A 21,646-nucleotide genomic window follows, 5' to 3' on the forward strand; every position below is an offset into this window, starting at 1 on the left:
CTGTAGCCAGACAGAGAAGTTCATATTGTAGTTCTCAAGACACATGAAAAATCCCAGACGAGGTATAGTACCAGAGTCAGACAGAAGAGCAGTGGTTGCAGGGACTGGGGTTCGGTAATGAACAGTGAGTGATAAGTAGTCCAGGTTTCTCTGTGATGGAAATGTTCTATAAGTATTTAGTTGTGCAACACTCTTAATGCACTTAAAGTCACCTCAACATACCATTGAAGAGGATCAGAGTGAACTTTTAAGTAAAATCAAATAATACTTTATTTAATGAACAAAATCTACTAAGCCATTTTACAAGTGTATACAAAACACAGAAATTACAAAGAGGGCAAGGAACCCTGTCCTAGGGGTTCCAGGCATCATGAGCTGCTGCCTGGAGGCTGAGTCTGGTTATTCCACTGAGACAAGTGCTGACTTGAGCCCCTCAGGAACCAAAAAAGAGCATGGGCAGAACCCTGCTGTACCTTCAGGTCAGGTGAATGGCCTGATAGTTCTTCCACCTCAGGAGAGTGAATTAGAACCCTGACTACCACCTGCACTTTCCCCAACAGGTCAAGTGGCATCACTGCTCTTGCTGAGGGGTGAGCTCCAGCACCAGGAGTGGGGTGGGTCAGCTTTGAGTCTGAAGATACAGCGGGCACCACAGTGGGCGTTGGACGAGTTCCTGAGGTGGTTCAGGATCTTTTTCTGGGCCTAGTGCTGTAGATCCTTGAAGAGAAACTGTCATCAGCATGATTGATTTCCCATGTTCCTTCAAAATAAAGGAAACTTTCTCAGCACTCAGTGTCTTTTGTGTCCAAGAAACAATACCTAGGCGATCTCTCTGACTAAAGACCATGGGGACAGGGATCTGAGACTACTCACTCCCCCAGCTCATGTGTACTCTAGGTTTGGTTAGTGTGGTCCTGTCAGCCCCCTCCACAGGCCCATGTCAGTAAACCCAGCCCTTCTCACTCACAGACTCTGTCTACGTGGGCACAAGCTGTTGCCAGGGTGAGAGCAGAAGCTGGTCATGGTTCTCCAAATCTGAGCCAGGCATATTAAGCCCCAGGTATTCCAGCAGCATATTCAGGCTAGCAAATTCTGGGGGCTGGACAAAATCCTCAGGCTATTGTTCTAGCCATGTGTTCAAGATGGAAGAGACAGCCCTGGGAAGAGATGGTTAGTCAGAGGAGTCAGAAGACAGAGCTCCCTCCCAAACCAATATACCAGGGAACCCCAGTGGGAACCTTGGTCCCTGGGCTTCCAGCTCCTGTCAGAGACCAGTCCTTCTCTTTGTCCTCCTGTAATCTGGCAGTCCTGCCTGAGACAGGTCTTGTCACAGACTACAGGGTGCATATGAGTGTGAGTCGTGATCAATCCTGTGAGAATTTCTGTCCTTCCTGGAGAGCTGAACACACTCCTCAGTCTTTCTCTTTGTCCACTTGCCACAGAATTCAACTGCATGTGCCCAGGGAGGGGTTGTTCCTGGCCTCTTAATTACCCTCGCTGCACATGCCACTGTACTGTGAAGATCCAACCAAGGGGGGAAGTAAGGGACTCTCTAGCTAGGCCTTTCCAGGACCCTCCCAGTACCTCAAATGTTACCTCCTCTGCCATTGTGCTGCTTCTTTCACTAGTTTCCATGAGTGTATCTCCTTCCACTGACACTATTCTCCCACTGGGTGTGGAATGTCTGGTCCCTGAGCTCTCACTGGGTCTTCTGAGCACCCAGTGTCCAGGTTCCAACAGATTGCTAAGTGTGATGGCTCGTACAACCTCTGTTCTGCATCCCTGGATTGGTGTAGAGTCAGGGCTGGGAGAGGGCTGGGTGGGGAATGACACCCTTAGGGGCTAATTCTGTCCTCCAGCCCCCTCTGCTCTGCAAATGTGCCCACATCCAGAGTTCCACAGGACCCCTTCCTTTATACAGAAGGAACTCTCAGACCTTCACCCTTAAGGAGGAATCACAGATGTGTGAGATGAGGGTCCAAGTGTCCTCCAACTCACAGTTCCCTGGCTTCCCTGGTGGTGAGAGAAGGCATTCATGTATCAGCCAAAGCTCACTCACATATTCCACTGCTCCCGGGCTCTGCTGACCTCATCATAGCCGGAGAAAATACACCCATATCTAGTGGAATCCAGGGGTCATGACATAAAATGTCCTGTGGATGCTACCTCTCATCGTGTCCAGTGTTACTGTTTGTCTCCTAACTAGTCTGGAGCCCTGGGGTGCTGTCTACTCTGTTCAGGGTTCACAGTCAGCTCCTACAGGATTGCCTGTGATGACTGAGACTTCCTGAATGGTTCCTGAATGAAAGGGCCCAACCCAGCCCGTTACAGATATCTGAGTGGGCCTGGAGCCCCTGCTCACCTCCAGGGATCCTTCCTCTGGTTTTGCCCAGGCACAATCCTCAGATAGAGTCTCATATCTCCTCTTTAAAAACTTTTAAAAATTATTTTCCAGTGTTCCAGAATTCACTGTATATGCATAAAACCCATACTCCATGCAACAGATGCCCTCCATAATACCCACCACCAGGCTCACCCAACGTCCCACCCCTGCCCCTCCAAAACCCTCAGATTGATTTTCAGAGTCCACAGTCTCTCATGGTTCAGCTCCCTCTCCAATTTCCCCCAAATCTCTTCTCCTCTCCATCTCTCCATGTCCTCCGTGTTATTCCTTATGCTCCACAAATGAGTGAAACCATATGATAATTGACTCTCTCTGCTTGATTTATTTCATTCAGCATAATCTCTTCGAGTCCCGTCCATGTTGGTTGGGTATTCATCCTTCCTGATGGAGGCATAATACTCCATAGTGTATATGGACCACATCTTCCTTATCCATTCATCCATTGAAGGGCATCTTGGCTCTTCCCACAGTTTGGTGACTATGGCCATTGTTGCTATGAACATTGGGGTATAGATGGCCCTTCTTTTCACTACATCTGTATATTTGGCATAAATACCCAATAGTGCAATTGCACGGTCATAGGGAAGCTCTATTTGACATTGTTTTAAATTTGACTCATCCCTGAAAATTTTTTGGAACAGTGTCAAGTTTCAAAATTAAAATGTATATTTATGTATATCTATATACATATATGCATAATTTATTTATTTGGCAGGGGGAGATAACAACAGGGGGAATACAAGCAGGAGTGGGAGAGGGAGAAGCAGGCTTCCCACTGAACAGGGAGCCTGATGTGGGGCTTGATCCCAGGACCCTGGGATCACGACCTGAGCCAAAGGCAGACACTTAATGACTGATCCACTCAGGTGTCCTTAAAAAATATTTTAAAGTTATATTATTCAGGTATGTTTTATGAAGTGAGTGATCTCCCTATGCTCTGAAATAGGATATATAAGATTTCATTTTGACTAACATCTGAGAACTGATTAGAATCACTCAGGGTTCTCAGTGTCTTGTCTCCTAGATCCTCTGTGGTAAAAGGGCAATATAGAAAAAAAGCTACAATGGCAAGTCTTCTCATAAATATTCTACAACTGTCCTTGTAAATACACCACTATACTGGTGAATGAAATCTGAAGTAATTTTTCAGTAGAGTAGAAATCTAGGAAGTTTATTTTTATAAAAGTAATAAATGTAATTTTTATCTGTAGGAAAATGTAGGTCATGGATTTTTTGCTTTAAATCTCATAAAGATATAAAATAGCATCATTATTACATTTTAAATAAAATGTATTATTAATTCTTCATATTTTATTAAGATTCCTATAAGTAAATAAATGACTATTTTTAAATTAAATTTAATTTTTCTGAGTTCCAAGATTAATTATTTATACACTATACCCAGTGCTCCATGCAATACATGCCCTCCTTAATACGCACCACTAGACTCACTTATGCCCCCATCCCCTCCCCTCCAAAACCCTTAGTTTGTTTGTCAAAGCCAGTCTCTCATGCTTCATCTTCTCTTACAATTTTCCCCAATAACTTTTCCTTTCCTTCTACTAATGTCCTCCATGTAATTTCCTATGAACCACAAGTAAGTGAAACCATATAATAATTGTCTTTCTCTGCTTGACATACTTCCCTCAGCACAATATCCTCCAGTCCTCCATGTTGATACAAAAGTTTGGTATTCATCCCTTCTGATAGCTGCATAATATTCCATTGTACATATGAACCATATCTTCTTTATCCATTGTCTATTAAAGGGCTTCTTGGCTCTTTCCAGTTTGGTGACTGTGGCTATTGCTGCTGTGAACATTGGTGTAGAGACGACCCTTCTGTTCACTACATCTGTATCTTTCGGGTCAATACCCAGTAGTGCAATTGCAGGGTCATAGGGAAGCTCTGCTTTTACTTTCTTAAGACATCTCCACACAGTTTTCCAAAGTGACTGCACCAACTTGCATTCCCACCAAGAGTGTAAAGGATTCCCCTTTCTCCATATCCTCTGCAACAGTTTTTGTTTCCTGTCCTTTTAATTTTGGCAGTTCTAGCTGGTGTAAGGTGGTATCTCAATGTGGTTTTGATTTGAATCTACCTGATGGTAATGATGATGAACTTTTTTTTCATGTGTCTGTTAGCCATTTGTATGTCTTCTGTCGAGAAGTGGCTGTTCATGTGTTCTGCCCATTTTTTGACAAGATTATCTGTTTTTTTTCCGGTGTTGAGTTTGAGGAGTTATTTATAGATCTTGGATAACAGCTGCTTGTCTATAATGTCATTTCTGAATGACTTCTCCCATTCCGTGGGTTGCCTCTTAGATTTATTGACTGGTTCCTTTGCTGTGCAGAAGCTTTTGATCTTGATAAAGTCCCAAAAGTTCACTTTCACTTTTGTTTCCTTTGCCCTTGGAGACACATCTTGAAAGAAGTTGCTGTGGTCAATGTTGAAGAGGTTACTGCCTATGTTCTCCTCTAGGATTCTGATGGAATCCTGCCTCAAGTTGAGGTTTTTTATCCATTTCGAGTTTAGCTTTGTTTATGGTTTAGGAGGATGGTCAACCTCCATTCTTTTGTATATAACTGTCCAATTTTCCCAGCACCAATTTTTGAAGAGACTGTCTTTTTATCCACTGGATTTTTTTTTTTTTCCTGTTTGTCAAAGATTATTTCACCATAGAGGTTTGGGTACATATCTGGGTTCTCTCCTCTCGTCCATTTGTCTGTGTGTCTGTTTTTGGGCCAGTAACATGCTGTATTGGTGACCACAGTTTTGTAGTAAAGCTTGAAATCAGACAACATCATGCCCACAGTTTTATTTTTCTTTTTGAAAATTTCCTTAGCATTTTGGGGTCTTTTCTGCTTCCTTTCAAATTTTAGGATTGTTTGTTCCAGCACTGTGAAAAATGCTAGTGGAATTTTAACCAGGGTGGAATTGAAGTATAGATTGCTCTGTGCAGTACAGACATTTTAACAATGTTTATTCTTCTGATCCATGAGCATGGAATGCTTTTTCATTTTTTGTGTCTTTTTCAATTTCTTTCATGAATGTTCTTTAGTTCCTAAAGTATAGATCCTTTACCTCTTTGGTTAGGTTTATTCCAATGTATTTTGTGGTTCTTGGTGCTATAGTAAATGGAATCAATTCTTTAATTTCCCTTTCTATATTTTCATGGTTTCTGGGCATTGATTTTGTATCCTGCCACATTACTGAATTGTTATATGAGTTCTAGTAGTTTGGGGGTGGAGTCTTTTGGGTTTTCCATATAAAGTATCATCTCATCTGTGAAGAGAGAGAGTTTGACTTCTTCTTTCCCAAATTGAGTACATTTTATTTCTTTTCGTTGTCTGATTGCTGTTTCTAGAACTTGTAGTACTATGTTGAAGAACAGTGCTGAGACTGGGCATCTTTCTCATGTTCCTGATCTCAAGGAGAAGGCTTGTCACCATTGAGAATCATATTCACTGCGTGTTTTTCATAGATAGATTTTATGAAGTTGAGGAATGTTCCCTCTATCCCTTTACTTTGAAGTGTTTTAAACAGGAACAGATGCTGTATTTCTATAAATACTTTTTCTGCATCAATTGAGAGGGCCATGTGGATCTCTCTTCTCTTATTGATTTGTTCTATCACATTGATTGACTTGTGAATATTGAACCACCCTTGCCTCCCAGAGATCAATCCTACTGGGTCATGGAGGATAATATTTTTAATGTACTGTTAGATCCTATTAGCTAGGATCTTGTTGAGATTCGTGGTGTCCATATTCATCAGGGATATTTGTCTGAAATTCTTCTTTTTGATGGGATCTTTCCCTGTTTGAGGACCAAGGTAATTCTGGCTGCATATAAGACTGGAAGTTTTAATTATCTTTTTATTTATCTCTTTTTCTATTTATTTTCCTTCTGTTTTCTGTTTATCTAAAGAACCCCTTAATCATTGTCATCACTGTGAAAGTTCCTACAAATGCTAGTATGGCAAATTTTCAACTCATGATGACTGTACTTCTCCAAAGTCTCGTCCTATAGGTAATGCCCAGAGGTCAAGTCAAGCATTGTTAGTAATGAGCATCCACTTGGACACTGTGCCTTCTCTTGTGGGAAGCCTTCTGCTGCTTGGGCCTCAGGAGTTTGTTGTACACCAAGTGGTACCTGAATATACCTGGGGAGAAATGTCATCACCCCTGAAAAACATGTTCACAGGGTTGTAAGTGAAAAAATCCCATACTTCAGAATCTCTGTTACTGAGTCAGTAATAACTTCATCTAACAATAAACATCACCTCTGAGCAGGCTTTAGATTTATCTCATGGCATTTGAAGAAGCATAAGGAAAGAAAAGGCACCATCCTTGTCTTTGTGTGCTATGTGAGGGAACAGAGACTTGAAGACTACATAGGCACATGGCCAGCATATGAGAAATGGGGCACTGCAGTTATGGTGTGTTGCTTTCAATATCTGTGCACTTTCTCTCACATCTACTGCCTGGAAGGGACTGTAAATTTCTACTCTGAGTTTGGCATCAACTGTGGCTTTAGTCCTTGCTCTGGAACCCCCTTTGGGGTACACATGTCAGGTGCAAGACATCAGGCCCTGTTCTTGCTCTGCATTTATGTACTTTTAGCATTCAATAGGTATTTCCCACACTGATGCTTCACTATTTCTCCTTCCCTCATTCCTGAACTCATTTGATTACAGGCAGTTTCAGAGTTAATCCTCCCACAGTCTTCAAAGTCTGAAGTTCTGGAGCAGTGCTCCTTGCTGTGGCAGTGAAGCCCTGTGGCAGTCACATCTCACACCTACCTCTGGAAGGAGTTGAGGAAAATTCACTCCAAACTTCCCCTATTGGGATCTAACATTTCACCTCAGATAATGTTATGAAAAGTTGAAATTCAGTTCCATTGAGGATAATATGTCTTCTTCATATGGGAAAGCCCTGGTTTCTGTGTGATTACCAGAAGACATTATCCAAAAACCAAACATACAAACAAAAATCAAAAACAAAGAAACAAAAAACAAAGAAAGAAAGTAAAAAAAAAAAAAAAGAAACAAAAGATGTTCTTCAGGGATTGAGCATTAAGATGGGCACCTGTCATTCTTCCAAAGAGGTATAAAGAATAGGTTATGTGTTCCATGTTGGAGGAAGGAAAGCTCAGTGAGGGGAGAGGAAAAGCACCGCTTAGGTTTTTGTTCAAAGTGACCACTTAAAATAGCCTCTTGCTGTGTTATGTGGACCCTTTGAAGGAAACAAACTTAAGTCATCATTTTGGATAAATATAAATATAAAATGATACAAAGTATGGATTGAAATTTCCTTTTTGATCATGTATATATATGAAATATGTTGCATTTGAATGGATTTTGTTTGCCCTGTCAGTGTCAATGTTTCTCTCCACAAAACAAAATCTGAGACAGATGGACTGATATATGTCACTTGTTTACTGCAGAAACTCCTAGAAATCCATAAACTCCAGATTATTGTCCCCATGTCATCAACAGGGACGCTCTAAGATCAAGAGAGTTACCTGGTGGATTCCATGGGTGAATGCAGTACTCAGAGCCGAGGGTTGGACCTTATGAAGAAAAGATTTCTGAGGGAAGAAGGATGACACCAGGCATATCAGATCATGGGATAGATGAAATGTCTAAGATTTCAAGATCAGAAGACTCAGTAGAGTATCCTCACTTCCAGTTACTGCTGAACTGTGAAGGAAATATCTGCATGAGTAGCAGAAGACTTATAGCCAGAAAGATTTGGTGATCATGTGCATGTGACTTAACCTGTTCTCACCTGCTGCTGAGAGTCTCAACTGTTTGAGGGACAAGAGTGGAAGGAATTTTCACAGAACACCTCATGGCTTGTTGGATACAGTGGGACTGCAATGACTGGGAGATGCTCCCTGATGAGCAAGTATACAGGTTGCGTGCCTGTGCTTCTGCGAGCATTCTGCTAAGTAGTTAGTAGGTTCCTTTGACCCAGGCGTGTTTGTACAGGCAGCTCAGGACATAGCTCTGGGCCCAGTGCTGACTCAGCAATCCCTGGGTCAGCCAAACCACAAGCTAAGTCAAGTTCCTAGGTGGTGGTGAGCTGGGTCTGACAGATTGGGGAAGACAGAGCTGTGGGCACAAGGGGAATAGACTGAGAGCTAACGTCTCAGGATTTGAATAGAGCTCTGGAGGCAGTTGACCTGATACTGTAAACCTTAGATTGCTGGCCAGGACCCTTCACAGTCTACTTCAAAGAAGCAGAGACTCTCAGTGCTGGAATGAAACAGCGGGGCACATCAAACTATACGCCTTCATTTTATTTTAGTTATTTTTTTAAGATTGTATTTATTTATTAGACAGAGAGGACACCCAGAGAGAGAGAGAGAGAGAGAGAGAGAGCACAAGCAGGGAACTGGGAGAGGAAGAAGCAGACTCTCCAGTGAGCAGGAAGCCCAATGTGGGGCTCAATCTCAGGACCCTGGGATCATGACCTGAGCCAAACTAGATGCTTAACGACTGAGCCACCCTATACACCTTCACTGTAGAAAAGACTTGGCTTCATTCTAAGACATAAGAGAACTGTTGGATGATGTGGTTTTTCTATATCCATTTTTTCAAAGATTTTATTTATTTATTTGACACACACACAGAGAGATCACAAGTAGGCAGAGAGGCAGGCAGAGAGAGAAGGGAAATCAGGCTTCCCGCCGAGCAGAGAGCCCAATGAGGGGCTCGATCCCAGGACCCTGAGAACGTGACCCGAGATGACGGCAGAGGCTTAACCCACTGAGCCACCCAGGCGCCCCTGTTCTATATCCATTTTTTAAGTACTCTTTACCCCCAATGTGGGGCTAAACCTCATGACTCCAAGATCAAGAGTCACTCACTCTTTTGATTGTGTCAGCCAGGTGCCCCTATGTTAATTTTTTGAGAAAACTTGACACTGTTTTCCATAGTGGCTGCACCCACTTATAGTCCTACCAACAGAACCTATTGACATTCCCAGCAATAGAGCACAGTTCCCTTTCCTCCATATTTTGGCCCAAATTCTTATTTGGTCTTCTGGATACTAGTCATTCTGACAGGTGACAGGAGATAGGTGACATCATTTTGGGCTCTGAATTGCATTTCCCTGGTGATAAGTGATGGTGAACATATCTTCATGTATTTGTTGGCCATCTGCTTGTTTTCTTTGAAAAAATATCTAGTCTGAACTCTGCTGATCTTGTAACTGCTATCTGTTTTTGTGGTATTGAGTTTTAGGAGTTCTTCAATATTTGGGGTATGAGACATTTATCAGTTAGGTAATTTGCAAATATTTTCCCCTTTTCAGTATGTTGTCTTTTCAGTATGTTGATGACTGGAGATTTCCTTTGCTGTACAGAAGGCTTTTAGTTTTATGAAGTCCCAGTTGTTTATTTTTCATTGTAGCCTTTACTTCTGATGTCAAATCCAAAACTCAGTGTCAGGATCTCAATAAATATTCTTCCAAAAAATGTGTTAAGGGGATGAATGAATAGATCTATTCTGACACCTCTATGCCACATAGTTTTAATAGGTTCTTGTCTGACTCAGTCAGCACAGCAACTGACTCTAGATATCAGAATATGGAGTTCAAATTTTGGTCATGAAGCTTATTATAAAAAGGCATGGGTGTTAATAACATTCTGCCCAATTTCCAGCTAGGTATTTTATGGGTGTAGCTGTTTTGTTGAGGTCCTTGCCACATTGTGACTTCGTTGTTTTGGATCAGGTGGGATAGACATTCAGTTGCACTGCTTTACTTGAGGTTGCCCAGTGTTTCCAAAGCACTTATTGTGGAGACTATCGTTTCCCTATTTTATATTCTTGGAGCTTCTGTTGTAAATCAATTGACTACCTATGTGTGGGTTTTTTCCCGGGTTTTCTGCTCTGTTCCATTGATCTCTGTCTGTCTGTAGGTCGATACCATATGATTTCCATTTCTACAACTTTGTAATACATTTTTAGCTCAGAAAGCATGATGCCTCCAGGTTTGTTTTTTCTCCAGATGGCTTTAGCTATTCAGAATCTTCTGTGGTATTATTCACTTTGTAGGATTATTGGTTTTATTTCTAAAAATGCCATTAGATCTTGATGGGGTTTGCACTGAATATTTAGATGGCTTTATGTAGTGTGGACCTTTGCATTACATATATTTTAGGGCTCCATTAGCATGGGATTTCTCCAAACTTAATTCTGTCTTCTTCAAATTCTTTCATTAATGATTTATGTTTTCAGTAGGCAGGTCTTTCACCTCCAGGTGATAATAATTCCTACATATTTTATTCTTTTTGAGGGATTATCAATTAAAAACTATATTCTTAATTTCTGTCTTCGATAGCATGTTATTCGTGTATAGAGATGAAACTCATTTTTGTATATTGAATCTGTCTCACAGGCACACACACACACACACACACACACACACACACACACACACTACACTTAGAGGGAAAGGCAAGGGAGAAGGACACCGTGTGTTATGGGCGATTATTTCTTGGTAGAAGGAATTCGCCTTTTTTTTCATATTTAAATCATTATTTACTACATAAACATAGTGTGGATAAAACATAAATAAATATTTACTTTATTACCTAACTGGTTAGCAATAAATGAGAATATTTAAGATATGATTTTAATATTTTATAATAATCCTATTAGAATAGATTAAATGTAGACTACCCAGGAAAATGAAAAATTAAAGGTGTCTCATGGAGCCAGATATTTCTCTTGTGGTTTCTACTTTTCACGGCATCCTTATAAAAGGAAACCCTGTCACAGATAATGAAAATAGTTCATTTTGGAGCTTCCTATGACCTTTGTTCTTTCAGGAACATACCTTTGTAATAAAACGTTATTTGTATAAAACAATTAAAAAATGTGAATCACTCATGTTCTGCAGACAGACGCAGAAGGCCATATCGTAGGATTCAGGCCCATGAAAATCCAAGAGGAGGTAAAGTACCAGAGACAGAGAGAAAAGCAGTGGTTGCAGGGACTGGGATGAGGGAATGAAGAATGAGTGTTAGTAGCACAGGTGTCTCTGAGATGGAAATGTTGTAGAAGTAAATGGTTGTGCCAAACTCTGAATGTACCTAATGAGACCTTGATATACCATTGAAAAGGATCTGAGTAAAATTTTATGTAAACTTAAATTCTACGTTACTTAATGAACAAAATCTATTAAGGCATTATACAGGTGTATAGAAAACACAAATATTACAAAGAACTCAATGACAGGGGAGGGGAAGAAATTTTGGGGGGCTGCAGCCTGCACCAGCTGCTGCACAGGGACTGAAGCTGGTTGCTCCACTGATGCAGCTGGTGGTTCAGGCCATGCAGACATCAGCGGCAGGACCCTGCAGGACCTCCAGGTCAGACACAGGGAAGGATGGCTCTTCCATCTCAGGAGAGTGAATTAGAGCCCTGACTACAACCTGCCCTGGGATCAACAGGGCAGGTGGTGTCACTGGTCATCCTGACAGGTAAGCCACAGCAACAGGGATGGGGTGGGCCAGCTCAGGCTCCAAAGATGCAGCAGATGCCAGAATGGGTGCTGGGACGATTTCCTGAGGTGGATCAGGATCTTGCTCTGGGGCTGGTGCTTTATCTCCAAGATACATCCTCATTCATAAAAGAAATTTCCCACCACTCAATGTGGTCTGTGTTCAAGACCCAATCTCTGGAAGGTCTCCCCATCTGAAGCCCATGAAGACAGAGATCTGAGACAACTCTCTCCTCTTGGCCCAACTACAATCTATGGAGGTTTACTCAGTGTGGACCATCCTGTCTCTTCCTCAGGCCCAGACATAAGTCAGCCCCAGGCCTCCTCACCCCCGCCTTTGGTTCCGTGGGCTCGAGGTGTTGCAGCTATGAGAGCAGGAGCTGGGAACAGCACTCCAGGTCTGAGACTTGTATATTGAGACCCAGGTATGCCTGTAGGCAATTCAGGCTGGGAAATTCTGGGGGATGGAAAAAATCCCTGGGATATTGTTCCAGCAATGTGCTCAAGATGGAATAGAGGGTCCTAGGGACAGACAGGTAGGCAGAGAAGTCAAAGGACAGGGCAGCTTCCCAAACCAATATCCCAGGGAACCCTGTGTGAACCTGGGTCCTGGGCTTCCAGCTCCTGTCAGAGACCAGTCCTACTCCTTGTTCACCTGCGATCTGGCATTCCTGCCTGAGACAGACTTTGTCACAGATGGAAGGGTAGCAGAAATTCACTATGAATGTGTGTCCTTGATCAATTGTGTGAGCATTTCTGTCCTCCTCAGGGGAGCTGGACACACTCCTCAGCCTGTATCCTTGCCCACTTGTCACTTGAATTCAACGGCATGTGCCCAGGGAGGTGTGGTGTCTGGCCTCTTCATTACCCTCACTGCACATGCCACTACTCTGGTAAGATACAACCAAGATGGGAACCAAGGGACTCTGTCTCTAGCCAGGCCTACCCAGGACCCTCCCAATAGCTCAAAAGTTACCTCCTGTGCCCATGTGCTTCCTTATTCACTAGGTTCCATGAGTGGGTCTCCTTCCACTGACACTAATCTCCCACATGTGTGGGATGTCCGGTCCCTGAGCTCTCACTGGGTCTCCTGAGTACACTCTGAGCATCCAGTGTCCAGGTTCCAACAGACTTCTGTGTGATTCTTTCTAAATTCTCAGTTCTGGGTCCCCGAATTGAGGTAGAGCTAGGGCTGGGAGGGGGCAGGCATGGAGAATGACCCTCTCAGGGATTGAAGCTGTCCTCCATCCCCCTATGCTCTCCCACAGTGCTCACACACCATCCACATCTCTCTGAGATATCTGCCCATTTTCCAGAAGAAGCTCTCAGACCTTTACTCTAAAGCAGGAATAACAGATATGTGGATGAAAGTTCAGCAGCCCCTCTAATTCACAGTACCTCGCTACCCTGTTGGAGAGGGAAGGCCCTCCTTTCTCAGGGCCGTGGATATGCTCTGGCACAGTTAAGAGGCACCTCAGGCATCCTATTTTCAACCTGCCCACAATGACATTGGTGTGAACAAGAAGGGATCACTAAGGTATCCACTGTGCTCAACCTCCTCCAGCCCATGGGCGGGAACACCCACATATTCCTCTTTCCCTAAAACTCAAGAGGAAGGGGTGAGGCTGCCCTTGGATAGTTCAGAAGGGTGGGCATCACCTAGTCTACTCAGTATTAAGTACCTTATGGCACCAGTTGGCAAATGCCCTGAGGCATTGAAGGAGAGGTTTGAGCCAATATCTGCAGCATGTGAAAAAGCCATTTCCCTGGGGTTTCTGAAAGCCAGCACCCCAGGAAGTGGGCAAGCAGCAAGAGAATATCTTTCTGTATCAGATGTCTCCAGGCAAGTAACCCTGATACGGACTACACTAGAATCTGGGTGCCTGGTTGCAAGGGTTCCAAGTTCTGTTGGGGTTTGTGGTCAAGGCAGTGACATCATTGTCTGGGATCCCCTACCACTGTCCACTCCTGGTTTGACACCTACACAAACAGTGCTCTGGTCTGTTATCTCCTTATTGCCTTTCTGCAGGAAAGGCCACATCTATACACAGTGACACCAACACACTCCTCTCCACAGGGCCCCAGGGAAGATCTGGGTGCAGCCAGGGCCCCAGCTTGGAAACACATCTGGTTTCAGACACAACTCTATTCTTACCTGTTTTTGACCCTGGATAAACCATTGTGCCTGACAGGGATGGTCTTCTCTGTAAAATACGGATGATTATAGCATGTCCTTCTACCATATATCCATAGGCATAGGTTGGGTAATTTCTATGATGTTAGATGACCAGTGTCACATGTAGAAAATACCTCCAACCAAATTTCCTTCATCTTATCAACTTCTTTGAATCTGCTACTAGTCAGATTCCACCGCACAGTCCCTACTGGTTTGTGTGATTTTGTATGTACATGCACACTCTCTCCTATGTGAATGCATGTGTTCATCAGTGCTCACAGTCTGGAGTCCCAGAAGAACAGGGTAATAGCTTGGGTATTAGCTTCCCAAGATCTTAGGCTTCTAATTTTCAATTCAAACCCTAAAGAAGTGATTCGATCCTTGTCCATTGAGGGTCAGAATCCACCCTTACCCATAGAGATTGTCTGTTCTGTGATGTAAGCCATTACCTTCTTTCCAAAGGGTGTGATGTCCATTCAGTGGGTTTCCATGATCTGGGGTCCTCCTCCAACAAGAACATGGGGAGATGTCTCCTATCTAGGATATCAACAATCACCCTCATCCTGTTACCATTTCCATGTCTATAGCCACTTCCTTCTAGACAACCTTTTCCTGAGTCACCAGTGAATAGCTAGGTGTATCCAGGTCCCCACCTTTGAGGACACTCAAAGAGCTGGGTTCACTCCCGGTAAGCCTTCCTTCCAGTCTGATACTGGGCAAGGCACAGACCCTGCAGAGATCATCACCTTCTCCCCTCAGGGGTACCATTGGTTCCCCAAATCCTCTGTAAACATCCTCGTGTACCCACCTCTGCTGAGCGTGATCTGGATTTAGTGATTCACTTTTATTCCACAGAACATGGTAACATGACCCAAAGGCCCTGCTGAGATTTGGTTATAAAAGCTCACTGTTCAGGCCAAGTTGACTCTGACCCATGTTCTCTATCAGATCCTCATACTAGAGTACAAGCCCTTAGGTTGAACCATGACACAGACATATGCATGTGGCCTAGCCCTGTTGGTCTACAACAGACAGAGGAACTCAGTTCTTTCAGATGAGCCATGTCTAGCGAATGCCCCTAAGTGAGCTCAGGTTCTCAGTGAGGCAGGTCCTCCCTTGGTGTTGAACAACAGCCCCAACCTAAAGAGAGACTCTAGAAGGAGCCCCCAGGTGAGCGCTGTTGGATTCTTGATCCCCTGAGACCAGGAGACAATGTTTGTGGATTCAACCACTGAGTATGGAGACATGTGGTCACACAGCACTGCGAGAAGGGCACTGATACTGTCGAAATGCCCCAGGCCCTGGTCCTCCTACCCTCCCTCTCTGCTCTCTTCATCAGCTTCCTCTGGCCACCCTGGCCTCCTTTCTAACCTCCACTCTGAGAATATCAAAGTCTGCCTCTGATCCTCTGCTCCATGATGCCCTCTGACAGGCTGAATACACTCAAGATCTGTGCAGGGTTGTCTCCTTCTTTTCCTGCCAAAGGAATTCTCAATGTCTTCTCAGAATATCCATGTCATTCCCCTCACCTGGTGGAGCTCAGGACTTAGTTGTAGTCCCTTGCTCTTTTCCTATGGAGCAATTGCTCTTTTCATTCACAATTTTGTTTCTTCTTTGTCCATCTTTTTGTATAGACCCTGAGCTCTTAGAGAGAGAATCTGGTTGGTTGATAAGCACTGTTACCATCTGAGTATGCAGTGCCCAGTGGCAAAATGAACACAAAATGGGATCCATCCCAACACTGACCAGCTCCATTGTTTGAGCCTCATTGATTTTGCTCATGTGTAAGTCCTTTTGTTTTCTTTTTTTTTTATTTGTTCATCTGAGTTTTAATCTGTTGTTGAGCTTTAATTTGTTGCTGAGTTTTTTTTTAATTTTTTTTAATTTTTTAATTTTTTTCAGCATAACAGTATTCATTATTTTTTCACCACACCCAGTGCTCCATGCAATCCGTGCCCTCTACAATACCCACCACCTGGTGCACCCAACCTCCCACCCCCCACCCCTTCAAAATTCTCAGATCGTTTTTCAGAGTCCATAGTCTCTCATGGTTCACCTCCCCTTCCAATTTCCCTCAACTCCCTTCTCCTCTCCATCTCCCCTTGTCCTCCATGCTATTTGTTATGCTCCACAAATAAGTGAAACCATATGATAATTGACTCTCTCTGCTTGACTTATTTCACTCAGCATCATCTCTTCCAGTCCCGTCCATGTTGCTACAAAACTTGGGTATTCATCCTTTCTTTTTTCTTTTTCTTTTTTTTTTTTACAGCTTTATAAACATATATTTTTATCCCCAGGGGTACAGGTCTGCGAATCGCCAGGTTTACACACTTCACAGCACTCACCATAGCACATACCCTCCCCAATATCCATAACCCCACCCCCCTCTCCCAACCCCCTCCCCCCATCAACCCTCAGTTTGTTTTGTGAATTAAGAGTCACTTATGGTTGCCTTTTATTTCTTTTTGTTTTCTCATTGGTGAGCTAGAACTTCCACGACATGATAAAGTAGAGGTAATGGACATGTGGAACAGGTGTGCAGAGGAAGCAGAGAAAAGTTAAGTGCACATATACTTTGCTGCTTTCCTATGTTTTTAATACCACTGCATAAGAAATTTTTATCTTTTAATTGAAAAGCACAGGCAAGGTTTAGTGGTTGTGCTAGAAATAAAAATTTTATTAGAGCAAAAAGGAAGCAATCCAGGAAGGTGCCCACTTTTGAGGTGCAGATCTCACGACAGGACTGACTTGAGTGGAGGAGTGATGGGAAAGTAAGGGTCATCTTCCACTCCTGTTCCATGAGACCTGAGACAACCAGCTCCTCCCTCGGCCCAGGCCTGTGGAACTCAGACTGTTCATCCCTGAAAACCTAGAGTCTTCCCCTCCCTTTGCATTATTTCCCAGTCCAGAGGACCTGATCCTGAAAGCTGACTTGCCTGTCACTCAGGTGAAATGATTCGGTGTGATGACAGATCACCCCCTCAGCACAGAGCCACAAACAGGCCACAGTACCTTATGCATCTGACCCTTTGACATTCTAGGGCTCAATGTCATCTTCCAGGGCCTGAGAGGTACCCACACACCCACCCTGCTGAGCCCCTCTTCCATCCATCACCATAAAACCTGTGGATTCCTGCTAGTTCTATAGATTCTATCACTGCTCATCAGAGCAGCCAGCCTGGGCCTTGGAGGGGCTGGAAATTGCCCACTTCCAGAGGCTTCCATCAGCCATGAGGCCAAAGACGGAGCTGCTTATTGGCTTCCCCATGAACACTCCTCTCTCCCAAGTCAGCTAATGTGGTGCCAGTTATTTCCTTCCTGAATTGTGTGGACTTGGAATGAGTTTTGTTGAATAACCATTACACTTAATGTTGGAAGTTTACTATTTTTTAAATGTAAAATCAATTAATTAACATGAGCTGTCTATATTAAGCAATATTTACTTCCAGTTGTTTTAAAAATGTGTTTACATAAGGGGCGCCTGGGTGGCTCAGTGGGTTAAAGCCTCTGCCTTCAGCTTGGGTCATGATCTCGGGGTCCTGGGATCGAGCCCCTCTTTGGGCTCTCTGCTCATCAGGGAGCCTGCTTCCCCCTCTCTCTGCCTGCCTTTCTGCCTACGTGTGATTTCTGTCTGTCAAATAAATAAAATCTTTTAAAAATATGTTTACATAGGGCGCCTGGGTGGCTCAGTGGGTTAAGCCGCTGCCTTCGGCTCAGGTCATGATCTCAGAGTCCTGGGATCGAGGCCCGCATCGGGCTCTCTGCTCAGCAGGGAGCCTGCTTCCCTCTCTCTCTCTCTGCCTGCCTCTCTGTCTACTTGTGATCTCTCTCTGTCAAATAAATAAATAAAATCTTAAAAAAAAATATGTTTACATAAAATAAAAAGCATTCCGATCCAAGAAAGCTCTTGAATTATTATGAAACAATTACCCTAGGGATTGCCACTCAGATCATTCTCCCTCTCACAGAACCTTAGTGATGCAAAGTCATCATAGATTGCCTGTTAACCATCTGTCCTTACATTCTTTCAAGGCATTTCTTGTCCTATGTTTGGTCATTCCTCTTTGAGGTGTCATGGGAAAAATATAGCCTGACTTCTTCCAAAATGACTTGAATGCCAAGACTTTTATTCTGTATACATCAGGTTTTCTCAGCTATGAAATCCATTGTTCACAGTGTCTTCCCTTCAGTGTCTTTCAATACATTACTCCATTTTCTTGTGGTACCAAATACGGCATTCAGAAATGTGGATGACATTCTCATTTCTTTTCCTTTATATGTCATCTGCTCCTTTTCCCCTAGATACCCAAGGATTTCCTTTTTTCCTTACTTTTTATTTAAATTTTGCATTTCAATTTTAATTTCATTTTTCTCTCAATGATTTTACTAAACCTGACATTTGTCATTCTGAGTCAGTGCTCAGGGAATTCTGTTAATAAACAATTTGAAAAGATTTATTGTGTTTTCAAAAAAATCTGTATTATGACTTTTAACGTTTTTGATATGTTAAACTTCACATTTAACTTCATATTTTGATATTTTTTCTCAAATCTTGTAGTCTCTTTCTTAATTTCTTTTTTTAGCATTTTTCTCTTCTCACCTCCCATCTCATACAGCACCGTCTGCTGCCTTGCGTTTATCACTTTACATTTCACTGAGGAAGTGATGTTTCGATATGCTGCTGCTTCTTCCCTGAGGCCTCTACTTTCCTCACTGAGTTTTTATAACTCTAACTTATGGTGTCATTCAATACCTTGTTTCATGCCCCTAATGCCTTTTGCTTTATTTTGGGAAAAAAAAAAAAATAAAACAAGAAAGTAGATGAAGATTGGCAGGAATTAATGCCTTCATTTTCTTCAGTGGAGCTATTCTGAAGGTACTCCCCTTTCCTCTTACAGCCCTCTGCCTGGGAGTCCATAGCACTATTTTTCTGTCACTAAACTTATTTTCTTGGATTTGTAGAAAGCAGTATGTCTTAAGAAGACCTCTAGCCTCACAGAGCTCTCTCTCTCTCTCTCTCCTATTGTTGCTCTGAAATGCTCAAATCCATGGTGGCTTAGTTCTGGAGATTTTCTAGCTGTATCCCCCTACCCCTCATTCATTGGGGTCTGCTATCTCACTACTTCTACTGTAACTGTCCTTCGCCATTTTGGTTCTGTTCTTTAATGTAGTGAGCAGCCTACATAACTTAGAAGGGACAACTGCCTTCATCTTCCCCAAATCTATAGCCACTCTTTTACATGGTTATCTAATTTCAGATTCATCTAACATTAAGGTGATTGTCAAATATATACATGTGTTAGGTTTAGGGCAGAGGGCAAGGGAGTCCCACTGTGCAGAGGCTCAATCGAGATCTCCAGCATCTGATGTAAGGGTGAATATCAGATGTTGGCTCAGGCTGGAGTTTTCGACCATGATGGGTCCAGAATGGAATGGTGTCCTCATGAGGCATTTGAGGTTTTCCCACTCTGGGGTGTGTGAGCTGCTCCAAACAGCAAGGTTTCCTTCTGAAGGAAAGGCAAGACCTTTTGGGTGGCTCCAGGCTGTCCCATAAGGAAAGATTCCAGAGCATGGCTCTAAGGACGGATGCCTGGAAATGCCACCTCACATTCCCATTGGATGCTAGGGAGAAGGGAGCTTCGATCTGATGGCTCTGGGGCGAGCTACCCATGGGGCAGAGTTGACATGGACTCTCATGCTGATGGGTCCCAATCATTTGGGGTCATTGTGTGGGATGTTAGGAGTCCCTTTTCTGTCTCAGGGGCCCCTCCCGAAGAGGCAATCCAGAGCAGAGCCCCAGGTATGCATGACCAGAAAACCCAAACTTTGGTTCCGTTTGGGGCCTAGGGGCATTTTGAGCCTGATCTGCGGGTCGAGCTACCGAGAGGCCTCATTTGAAAAAGGGGATGAGGCTGAGGGTCACAATGCATGTTTGTGCCCAGGGTGTCCCTCATGGATGGGCGTGGTCTCATGGGCCATGCAGCTGGTTCCCACTTTGAGGGTTTGACTCCCATCTTCACAACAAGGTTTTCCTGCCATGCGGAATGAGGAGTACTCTGTTGCTTGAGGTTCCCCCATAGGCCGAATTTGAACTAAGGTCTGTGCACAGATGCCTGAATATCCAGGTTGGGTAGAGATGACAGCCTCCCTTTCTGGTGGGCAGGCAGAAGGCTGCGTTTGCTTCCAGAATTCCCCATCTGGAGGGCTTGCAGGCCAGGAGTGTGAGGACGGAAGGGAGGCCTCATGAGACCTTGGAAGTTTTCCCACGCTGCGTGTTGTGAGCTGCTCGAAACTGCAAGGTTTCCTTCTGTGGGACAGTTGAGTCCTGTTGAATGCTCAAGCACTCCCATCCGGAAATACTCGAGAGCAGGGTTCTAAGGATGGATGCATGGAAACCCCATAATACATTCCCATTGGCTCCTAGCGACAAGGCAGTTTGATCTGCTGGCTCAGGGTAGAGCTACCCAGGTGGCTGAGTTGAAATGGACCCTCATGAGGATGGGTCATAAGGTGGGTTTGTGGCCATGGAGACCTTGGAATGTGTTGGTAGCTCCGGGGCCCTGAAGGATTCTCCTACCTAGAGCATTTGGCTCAGCTCCAAATATCAAGCTTCCCATGTGGAGATGAGAGGTGTTCTGTTTGGTCCCTCAGGAAACCCCCATATGCTGGTACTCAAAACCAGACCTCTGAGGAGAGATGCCGGGAAACCAAAGCTAGGGTTCAGTGTAGGGCTTAGGGGCCTGTCCAGTTCAATCATCTTTCTCTGGACATCAGTGTGCATGTCTGAGTGGACGTATTTGCTCAGGGTGTGTCAGAATGCACCTGTTTGTCCAGGGAGGCCTACACTATTGGGATGGCCTCGCAAGACTTGGAATTTTTTCCTAATCTGTAAGGTTGTGGCCAATGGAATGGGCACAGTTTCCTTGGAGAGGGCAGGCCCAGTCCTGCCGTGTGGATCCAGAGGCCCCAGCCTGGAGGGTGTGTGGGCCAGAGCTGTGGAGAGGGCCATGGATGAGTCTCCCTCTCTGGGAATTTGGCCCGGCTTCCAAGAGCTTGGGGTCATTCTGTGGGAATGGAGGAGTCCTGTTTGCTGCCTCAGGTGTCCCTCCAAAAGAGAGATTCCAGAGCAGAGCCCTGGGTACGGGTGCATCAAAATCCTGATCTCTGGTTAAGAATGGGTCCTATGGGCATGCCAAGCCCCATATGTGGGCTCCTGGACCAGCCACTGAGAGGCCTTATTAGAAAACAAGGCTCACTCTGAGTGTCACAATGTGAGTTTGTGCCCCAGGGGGCCCTCAAGCATGGGCGTGGACTCTTGGGCCATGCTTATTCCTTGCACCATGTCTATAGCAAGGTTTCTTGTGGTGGGGAAGGACGAGTTCTGATTTGTGTATCAGGTTCCCTTCTGTGCAGGAATTGGAGATGAGGTCTAGGTTCAGATGCCTGAAAACCCAGGTTGGAAAGAAATGATGGTCCAAGGCCATGGCGGGTTTGACGTGCTGGTATGCGTCCGGCTGTCTGGGTGTCTGTCGGGAGGTCTGGGCTCAGG

The 21,646-nt window shown here is 44.1% G+C and overlaps 1 pseudogene; it reads right to left on the minus strand.

The window, feature by feature from the left end:
• Window positions 1-11,742: 11,742 nt before the first annotated feature.
• On the minus strand, window positions 11,743-12,672 carry LOC125092694 (ral guanine nucleotide dissociation stimulator-like; annotated as a pseudogene).
• Between the last annotated feature and the right edge of the window lie 8,974 nt (window positions 12,673-21,646).

This window comes from Lutra lutra, unplaced genomic scaffold, assembly GCF_902655055.1.
Source record: "Lutra lutra unplaced genomic scaffold, mLutLut1.2, whole genome shotgun sequence".
Lineage (NCBI taxonomy): Eukaryota > Metazoa > Chordata > Mammalia > Carnivora > Mustelidae > Lutra > Lutra lutra.